A 10632-nucleotide genomic window follows, 5' to 3' on the forward strand; every position below is an offset into this window, starting at 1 on the left:
TTCTGATGTAATTATCATACAAATCATATCTTTGTAAATTTTAAATCCTTTGCCACAGACTTACAAATATTGCTTTATACATTTGTCTTTTAAAGATTTATGATAGGGATTACATTAAATCTGTAGATTGCTTTGGGAAGTATAGACATTTTAACAATGTTGATTCTTCCCAGCCATGAGCATGGTCTATTTTTCCATTTGTTAACATCTTCAACTATTTCTTTTTTCAGAGTTTCAGTGTTTACATGGATGGAACTGGAAAATATTCTTCTTAGTAAAGTATCTCAGGAATGGAAAAAAAATATCCAATGTACTCAGTACTACTATAAAACCAATTTATAATCACTCACACTTTCATATGAGAGATGAATCACAACTATAGCCCAGGATGAATGAGGGAAGGGGAGGGGGGATTGCAAAGGATGGTTAATGGTGGGACCACACGTGTGGAGAATATTGCAAGGGTATAAGTCAAATCTATCAAGTATTGAACACAAATGGCTTAACACTGTGATTAGGTAAATGAGGTGAAACCTATGTTAATTAGTAGGATGTAAGCACTCCAATTTGTACAAATAATCAACACATAGAATCCCACAAATGCATAAATGTATTCATGATATATGTATATATGACTTAATAAAAAAAATTATTTTGAATAGTTACAACAAAAATGTGTTTATAATATCTTTTATATATATCTTTAAAAAAGATGTAGTTTCCTTTTTATTGTTCTTTATTTTTTGTAGGCTTGAGTCTTTTTCTGTCTAGAATCTTTCATGGTGTTCTAAAGGATTGCTTCTAGTATTTCTGGTAGGGCAGGTGTGTGAGCAGAAAAAATCCCTCAGTTTACTGGGGAATGTGTTAATTTCTTTCAAATCAGTGGCTAACTTTCTGAATATAGAATATGTAGATGACAGTGTTTCTTTCAGCACTTTTAATACATCATTTCACTGACTTCTGGCCTCCATTATTTTTGAGAAAATCTGCTATCAATTTTATTTAATATTCCTTTCACATGATGAGTTGTTTTCTCTTGATTTACAAATTCTCTTTGCCTGTTGGTAGTTTTCTTATGGCACATTCAGGTGTGCATATCTTCAATTTTATTCTAGTTGGAGTTAACCAAGATTAGTAGGTATGTCAATCAATATATTTTTATTTTCAGAATATTAGTGAGTACGAATTTTTTTATATATGTTGTTTTTTATACATATTGAGTCAAAGTTGCAAGCCCTCATCCCAGAGTGTGCATTGTACCCAATAGGTATGAATTTACCAATCCCCTCCTATCCTCTCCCTTCAGTTTGATTTTCAGTGATATTTACGTCCACATATACATTTAAATGTCAATTAATTAGTTACAAGTTATTACTGAGTGTGTATATTTATTTCTCTATTCTTGTGTTGGTCCACTTAGAAGAATGGTTTTCAGTTCCATCCAGGTTATCACAAAGATACTAGATCACCATAATTTTCACGGCTGAGTAGTACTCCATGTTATGCATATACCACACATTTTTCATCCACTCATGTATTGGTGGCCATTTGGGTTGTTTCCATGTCCTTGAAACTGTGAATTGTGCAGCTATAAACATTTGTGTGTGGTGTCCTCTGTATAAAATGATGTCTTTTCCTTTCAGTGTATGCCCAGAAGTGGGATTGCTGGATCTAAATAAATGGTAGGTTTACTTTGAGGTATCTCCATATAATTTTCCATAGATGTTGTACTTGTTTGCAGTCCCACCAATGGTGTATATCTCTCCACATCCATGCCAGCATCTGTAGTTTTGGGATTTTTTAATATGTGCCATTCTCATTAGAGTTAGGTGATTTCTCATTGTGTTTATAATTTGCATTTCCTTAATGATTAGAGCATTTTTCCTGAGTTTATTGGCCATTAGTATATCTTCATTTGAAAAATTTCCATTCATTTCTTCTGGCCAGGTTTAAATGGGGTTGTTTCATTGTTTCTTGATGATTGGCTTGAGTTCTGTTTAGATTATGATTATAAGTCCCTTATCAAATGTACAGCATGTAAGTTTGTTCTCCCATTATGTGAGTTGTCTATTTGCTCTTTTGATTTTGCCCTTGGCTGTACAGAAGCATTTTTATTTGATCATGTCCCATTTATTTATTTTTGCTGTTGCTGTGATTGCTCTTGGAGTCTTCTTCATTAATTCTTTGCCTAAGGCAATATCAATAAGAGCTTTTCCAAAATTTTCTTCTAGGATTTTTATAGTTTCCTGCCTTGTGTTTAAGTCTTTTATCCATTGTTAGTTAATTTTTGTGAGTGGTAAAATGCAGATCCTGTTTCATCCTTTACATGTATCTATTTAGTTTTCCAAACACCATTTATTGAACAGGAAGCATTTTCCCCGTGTATATTTTTAGCTGTTTTGTCAAAAATCAGATGAGAATATAAGGATGATTTCATCTCTAGGTTCTCTCTTCTGATCAATCTCTGTTTTTGTGCTAGTATCATGCTGTTTTGGTTACTAAAGCTGCTTAAAGTCTGGTAAAGTATGCCGTCTGAATTGTTATTATTACGTAGGGTTGCACTGGCTATTTGGGGTCTTATTTTTTTGTTCCATATGAAGTGTAGAAACACTTTTCTACTTCTGCAAAAACTGGCATTGGTATTTTACCAGGGATTACATTAAATCTGTAAATCATTTTTGGTATTATAGCCATTTTAACAATGCTGTTTTTGCCACTCCATGAACGTGGTATATTTTTCCATCTGTCTATATCCTCTGTAATTTCTTTCCAAAGTGTATCATAATTTTCCCTACAGAGGTATCTCACCCCCTTTGTTAAATAAAATTCAAGTATTTTATTTTCTTCATTACTACTGCAAAAGATATATAGTATCTTTGATTTGATTCTCAGCTTGACTGTTGTTGGCATATATGAAAGCCACTGATTGTGTACATTGATTTAATAACTTGAGGCTTTGCTGAATTTATCTATCAACTCCCAGAGTCTCTAAGTTGAATCTTTCAGGTTTTCTGGATATAAGATCATATCAGCAACAAAGAGCAATAGTTTGATCAATTCTTTCCTCTTTGGGATACATTTGCTTTCCTATTTTTGCTTAATTGCTCTGGTGAGAACTTTTAGCACTATGGTGAATAAAGGTGGTGAAAGTGAGGAAACTTGTCTACTTCCCATTTTAAGAAGGAATGCTTTCAATTTCTCCTCATACAATATGATGTTGCTTGGGCCTTGTTGGGCATGGCCTTTAAAATTTTGAGAATAGTGTCATCTAAACTCATTTTGTTGAGTTTTGTTATCATGAAAGGAGGCTGAATTTTGTCAAATGCTTTCTCTGTATTGATTGAAAGGAATACATTGTCTTTGTTTTTGCATAAATTTATGTGATAAATTACATTTATAGATTTGCACATGGTGAACCATCCTTACATCCATAGGATGAAGCCAAATTGGTCAGGGTACATTTTTTTTTGATGTGCTGATGAATTTGGTTTGATAAAATTTTATGAAGAACTTTTGCATCTACATTCATAAGGGATATTGGTATGTAGTTTTCTTTTTTAGTTGTGTGTTTTCTTGATATTGGTGTCAAGATAATATTGGCTTCATAGAACATGTTCAGAAGGATTCTTTTCATCTCAATGTTATCAAATAATTTCTGCAGTATAGGTAAAAGTTACTTTTTGTAGGTTTGACAAAATTCAGGTGTTAAACTATCTAGTCTAGGAATTTTTTTTAGTTGCAAGTTTTTTTATTGCTGTTTACATTTTGACATTTGATATTGATCTATTAAAGAGTTATATTTCTTCCTCATTGAGCTTCAGGAGGTTGTGTGTTTCCAAGGAATTGTCCATGTCCTCCACATTTTAGACTTGATGAGCATAGAGGTTTTTCAAGTAATTTTGTATCAAATTTGGTAATTTTACATCATTATTTATTCTAATATTCTATGTTCCTCTTCCTTTAGTCCCCTCTCCATCTGTAACTCTCATTATGAGTGAGTTGGTATGCTTGATGGTATCTGACAGATCTCTTAGCTTCTGTTCATTTGTATTCTTTCCATTATCTTTCTGTTCCTCAGGTCAAATAATTTCATTTGACCTATCTCTAGTTCATTGATTTGTTTTTTTGGTTTCTCATATCTTCTTTCAAGCCCCCCCCCAGGAAATTTTTCATTTTAGTCTTTATACTTTTCATTAATAATTTTACTTATTTTTATATACTTCCTATGAGTTTACTGAGATTCTCCATTTAGTGAGACATTCTTGTGAATATGTCTTCAAAAAAACATGTGTTAGAAATTTGATCCATAATACAACAGTGTTAAGAGATGGGGCTTAGAGAAAATTAGGCCATGAGGGAAGAATAAGTGGATTAATGCTGTTAGCATGGGAGTGAGTTTGTTACCTTGGGAGAGAGTTCCTTATAAAGAATAAGTTCGGCCCCCATTTGCATTTCTCTCTTTTGCTCATCTTTCCCCTTGCAACTTGTACCATTGGATGATGAGGGATGAATGCTTTTTCAGATGGTGGCCCCTTGGTTTTGCAATTCCCAGTTTCCAGAACTGTGAGAACATAAATTTCTATTTATTCTAATTTACCCATTCTCAGGTATACTTTTAATATTATAGCAGCACAAATATACTAAGACAGAAAACCAATATAAGAGACTGGGTGTTTTTATAACATAACTGAAAATGGGGAAGCCATTTTTTAACTGAGTACTGTGTAGAGCAGGGGTCCTCAAACTTTTTAAACAGGGGGCCAGTTCACCGTCCCTCAGACTATTGGAGGGCCGGACTATAGTTTAAAAAAAAAATGAACAAATTCCCATGCACCCTGCACATATCTTATTTTGAAGTAAAAAAAAAAAATGGGAACAAGTACAATCACACCGCCTCATGTGGCCTACGGGCCATTGTTTGAGGACCCCTGGAGGCTGAAATAATTTGGAGGACCAGCGAAGAGTGAGGTTGTGTTTTCATGAACAAAATGCTATGGGCAATTCTTTGAATGGCTCAGAAGAGAGCTGTACAAAAAATATGAAACTTCTTAGAAATTATTTATCTAAGTGTCACCATGTTGTTGGTAGAAAGATGGATATTCTGATGAAGTTTCAGGAAAAATATGAGCAATATCTTACTGGAAACTGCAGTCTCAGCCATCCTTGTTATAAAGTGGCAAAAAACTTGGCTGAATTATGTCCATGTCTGAGGGCTTTAGGAAAATTGGAGTTTAAGAGAAATGAGTCAATATATCTGGGAGAAGAAATTTCTAAACAAAATATTGAAGAAGCTGCTGTGCTTCTTTTAATTTCATTAGGTAAGATGCAAGAGGACAGAAATGACTTAACTGTGGAGTTTTTAATTTATAGGAATGCAGAACTTAAAACTCTGAGATATCCCCAACCTGACCATTACAGAATTAAAAAGCTTGTTTAAAAGAGAATATCCAGGTTGTGGCCAAATGTCCCTTTGTAAAAGGATTTAGTGTGGATAGAAAGAAGACAGATACAACTCACCAACACAATGGGAGAATAACTCTGAAGGTACTTTGTAGAACTTCAGGCTCCCTTTTTCATCACAGACCTAGAGGTCTAGGAGGGGTAAATGGTTTCAGGGGACAGGCACAAGGTACTTCCCAAGGCTGTCTTGAGACTCTGTTCCCTGAATTTCAACACAGTACTCTTCCATCACCCTAGTTGTGGCTCAAGTAGATTTAGGTACAGTTTGACCTGCCACTTTGAAAGATATAGACCATAAACCCTGGTGGTGTCCATGTGGTGATAATTCTGCTGGCATTCAAAATTCAAGAGCTGTGGTAGCATGACTTCATTCACCCATATTCCATACTGTTTTCAATAATAGCTGTGTTAATTTACATTTCCACCACCAATGTGCGAGGGTTCTCATTTCTCTGCATCCTGGTCAACACTTGTTATCTATTGTCTTTTTGATAATAGTCATTCTAATAGGAGTGAGGTGATAATCAGTGTGGTTTTAATTTGAATTTCCTTGATGATTAGTGATGCTGAGAAAATTTTATTTTCATTATACCCATTGGCTGTGTTTATATCTTTTTTTTTTTGAGAAATGTTGATTCAGGTCTCTAGACAATTTATTAATTGAGTTATTTTCTTGCTATTGAGTTGAGTTTTTCATTTGGATACTAAATCTCTATCAGATATATGGTTTGCAAATATTATCCCCCATTTTGTAGGTTGTGTCTTCAATCTGTTGAGTGTTTCCTTTGTTGTTCAGGAGATGTTTAGTTAGATGTATTTGCATTCATCTACTTTTTATTTTGTTGCCCATGATTTTGAGGTTATTTCTAGAAATTTATTCTCCAGACCAATTTCATAAAGTTTCTACTCTTTGTTTACTTTTCATACTTTCATATTTTCATGTCTTATATTTAAGTATTTAATTGATTTTAGATCATTTTTGTATATAGTAAAAGATAAGTGTCTGATTTTATTCTTCTCCATATGGATAGCCAGTTTTACATACACCATTTATCTAAGACACTGTCATTTCTTCTATGTTTGTTCAATGTGTTTTGTTGAAAATCAACTAGCTGCAAATGCAGATGTATTTCTTGGATATCTTTTCTGTTCCTTTAGTCTATGTGTTTGTTTTTTTGCCAGTATCATGCTGTTTTGATTGAAATAACTTTGTAGCATTGCAATATAGTTTAAAGCAGATATTATTATGCTCCCAGGTTTGTTCTTTTTGCTCAAGATTGATTTAGCTATTCAAAGTGGGTTTTTTTTTTGTTGTTGTTTGTGTTTGTGTGTGTGTGGTTTTGAGATAGGGAACCAGAAGGCACCGTTTAACAGAGTCAAAAGCTTCCAGCTGCGGTGCATCTTATAAGGGTACATCTGAAACTTAGTAAATGTAGAATATAATTGTCTTAACACAATAACTAAGAAAATGCCAGGAAGGCTATGTTAACCAGTGTGATGAAAATGTGTCAAACTGTTTATAAAACCAGTGTATGGTGCCCCATGATCGCATTAATGTACACAGCTATGATTTAATAATAATTAAAAAAATAAAATAAAATTTAAAAAATAGTAATAAAATAAAGCTTCCAACTGCTCTGATCTAAAACAGCATGTAGTTAGCAGAATAAGTTAGGACAAATTGGACTCAGGATAGTGAAGGAATTAACCACTTCTTGACCTTGTAGCTCATTGATACAGTGTCTAGTCCATACTTCCAAGCCCTTTTGGAACTTTTTTTTTGGAATGGCCATCAAAACTATCATTGTATGAGGTCAAACAATAAAGTCTGCAAACTAATCCTAGAAAATGTGCTTTGAAGGGTAGACTTGGTGCTGGCATTGGTGCAGTGTTTCCCAAGAGGAGTACTTTGAAGATGACTGTGGTGATATTTAGCAATGAGGTATGTAGCACATTTTTCTCGAATAAGTTCATGTACTCAGTTGTCTGACTTCATACAAATGACTTTGCTTTGAAGGGTGGACTAGGCACTTATGTCAGGTGCATAGATTCCCAAGGGAAGTACTTTGCAGGTGATCATAATGATATTCAACAGTGAGCTACATAGCACTTTTTCTAGGACAAGTTTGCAAACTTAATTGTCTGACCTTGTATTTTAATCATGGATGTTGGCCTGTCATTTTCTTTTTTCTTGAATTTGTCTAGTTTTGATATCTGGGTAATATTGGCCTTATAATTTGAGTTATGAAGTATTTCCTTTTCTTCATTTTTTAAAAAGAGTTTGAAAATAATTACTATTAGTTCTTCAGATTTTGATAACAATTAGCAGTAAAACCATCAGATCTTGTGGTTTTCCTTGATAGGAGACTTTTTTTTTTAATAGATCCCATATCCTTACCCATTAGTATTCTGTTCTGATTGTCTACTGATTCATGATTTTATCTCAGTAGTTTTTAATGTCCAGGAATTTATACATATATTCTAGGTTATCAAGTTTGTCGGCATCTAATTTTTCATAATAATCTCTTATGATTCTTTGTATTTATATGGTAGCAGTAGTAATGTCCCATTTGTTACCTCTTTTTTTTTTTAATTATTGTTTGGGATTCATTGAAGGTGCAAAGAATTAGGTTACACTGATTGTCGTTGATAGGTAAAGTCCCTCTTGTAATTGTGTCCCGCCCCCAAGAAGTGTGTTTTGAGTATGTTTTTTCCAGTAGTCTAGTTACAGAGTTGTTGGTTTTGTTCATCTTTTCAATAGGCCAACTCTTCATTAATTTTATAATTTATATTATTTGTCTAGACTTCTTTTTATTTATTTTTGCTCTGATCTTTATTATTATAATTCATTCATTCTACTAATTTGTGGCTTAGTTATTGTTTTTCTAGATTCTTGAGGTAAAATATTAGTTTTTTTTGTTTGAAATATTTTATCTTTTTTGATATAGGCATTTATTGTTATAAAATTTCCTCCCAGAACATTTATTGCTTTATTTAAAAGGTTTTGGTATATTGTGTTTCCCTTTTCATTTTTTTAAGAAAATTTTTACATTTCACTTTCATTTTTTTTTTTTATTGACCCTTTGGCTGATCAAAACCATGTTGTTTAACTTCCATTTATTTGTGATTTTTCCTAAATTCCTTATGTTATTTATTTTCAGGCTTTTACCATTGTGATAAATACATACTTGATATGCTTTCAACTTTCTTAAATGTGTCAAAACTTATTTTGTAGCCTAATATATGATCTATAATGGAGAATATTCCATATGCATTTGAGGGAATTGTGTATTCTACTATTATTAGATGGAATGTTCTGTAAACATCTACAGATTCTTTTGTTCTAGAGTGGAGATTGTGTCTGATGTTTCCTTGTTGATTTTCTATCTGTCTGCTCTGTCTGCTTCTAAAAGTAAGGTATTAAAGTCCAATGCTATACTTTCATTGCAGTCTATTTCTCCCCATATGTCTATTCACATTTGCTTTATATATTAGGGGCTTCAATGTTGGTGCATATATAATTATTGTATCCTCTTCCTAAATTAACTCTTTTGTCATTATGTCATGAACTTCTCTGTCTCTTTTTATACTTTTTGAATTAAAGTCTATTTTTTTGCTTTTTTTTTTTTTTTTTGGCCAAGGCTGGGTTTGAACCTACCACCTCTAGTATATGGGGCCGGTGCATACTCCATTGAGCCACAGTCACTGCCCTTTATAAAAAATTTTTAATTTATTTGTGCATACTCATCATAAATTTGTTTAATGTAAAACAAACAAATCCTTGACAAGGGTTTAACAAGATTTTCAACATCTGTGCAGATAAATGTAATTTATTCCTTAAGAAGAAAAAGCAGTTTAGAGCATGCCATGAAACCCAGTTATAATGCCATTTTTGTTTAAAGTGTGTGTACCAAGGCAACACAGTAATGGTTTCAAATCATTGAATCTCACTCATAAAATCTGCATGATGAATTTAATGCTAAAATAGAAGTTTGCCTGGTATTTCCTGATAACTTCATCATCTTCTTCTTCTCTTTTGATTTGATGAAGCTAACTACAGAGTTAAAATCTACATGTTTGGATCTGACATGTATTCTTTAAAAAAAAAAAAGTAGCAGGTGAATGTTTTTCAAACCTACTTAGGTACAAAATGAACAAAGTACAAATTATTTATTTAATCTTTGAAAGAACCAAGCAATGTATATAACTTAAAATTATTTGCAGAAGTTAGATTGTTAGTAATATTTCCAAAATCACCTATTCAACATTATAAAAGTTGTATTTTCTGAGCACAGGAGAAAATAACCGACTAAATACATTTTTGGTACAGATCAAATTTTAACTTCTTAGATAATAGGTTTATCATTACTTTAGGGATGTTTTGCTTTAGACTGAAATATGGTTTATAATACATAAAACAAATATATTAAAGTAAACAAATACAAAAATCTCATTTATTTTGCTTATTTAAAAATTGCTCTAGGTTGATTTCTAGTGCACTTAGCTCGTTCAAAGCTGAACATTTCTTTTTTTTTTTTTTCTTGAGACTGCCTAAATTACTTGAGTGTTATATAATTATGTGGTACAAAAATGCACATACAAAGTGGTGTACGAAATGTGTCTTTAAAAAGTTTTACTCCTAAAAGTACTGGCTCACATACCTTCCCCAAACCAGCCCTGTTTAAAGATAAACTCTTCTCAGTACTAGAAATGAGTTCGAGTCCTCTCCTGTCAGTCCAGCATCCATGAGTATGGTTTCCAAGCACAAGGTGATTAATATTTTTAAGTTAGATAAGTGTAAAAGGTTCGGCATTCAAATAAGCATTATAAAAAGAGGAAATTATCACCAGGTATATTTCTGCAGCTTGACCAAAGGTCACAGAAGTCAGGAAACCATAGATACTGGACAAAACATACACATAGCACAGGCTGTGGGGTGGGTGCGAAAATTTAGTTCCAGATTTTGTGCCTTCACTTTCCTAGGTTTGTGCTAGATTATTCCCTGATGGCAATGCGACACTGGCTCTTTGTGAATGCACACGAAGAGAAAGGGATAGTGAGAGGAAATGAATAGGGACTTTGAAAAAAAGAAAAAAAATAAGAGGGTGATTTGGTAATTGGGAGGAAAATTGAAAAATCACACCTTTCAGGCTTCATATTTTTTCTTTTGTT

Source organism: Nycticebus coucang, chromosome X, assembly GCF_027406575.1.
Source record: "Nycticebus coucang isolate mNycCou1 chromosome X, mNycCou1.pri, whole genome shotgun sequence".
Taxonomy (NCBI): Eukaryota; Metazoa; Chordata; class Mammalia; order Primates; family Lorisidae; genus Nycticebus; species Nycticebus coucang.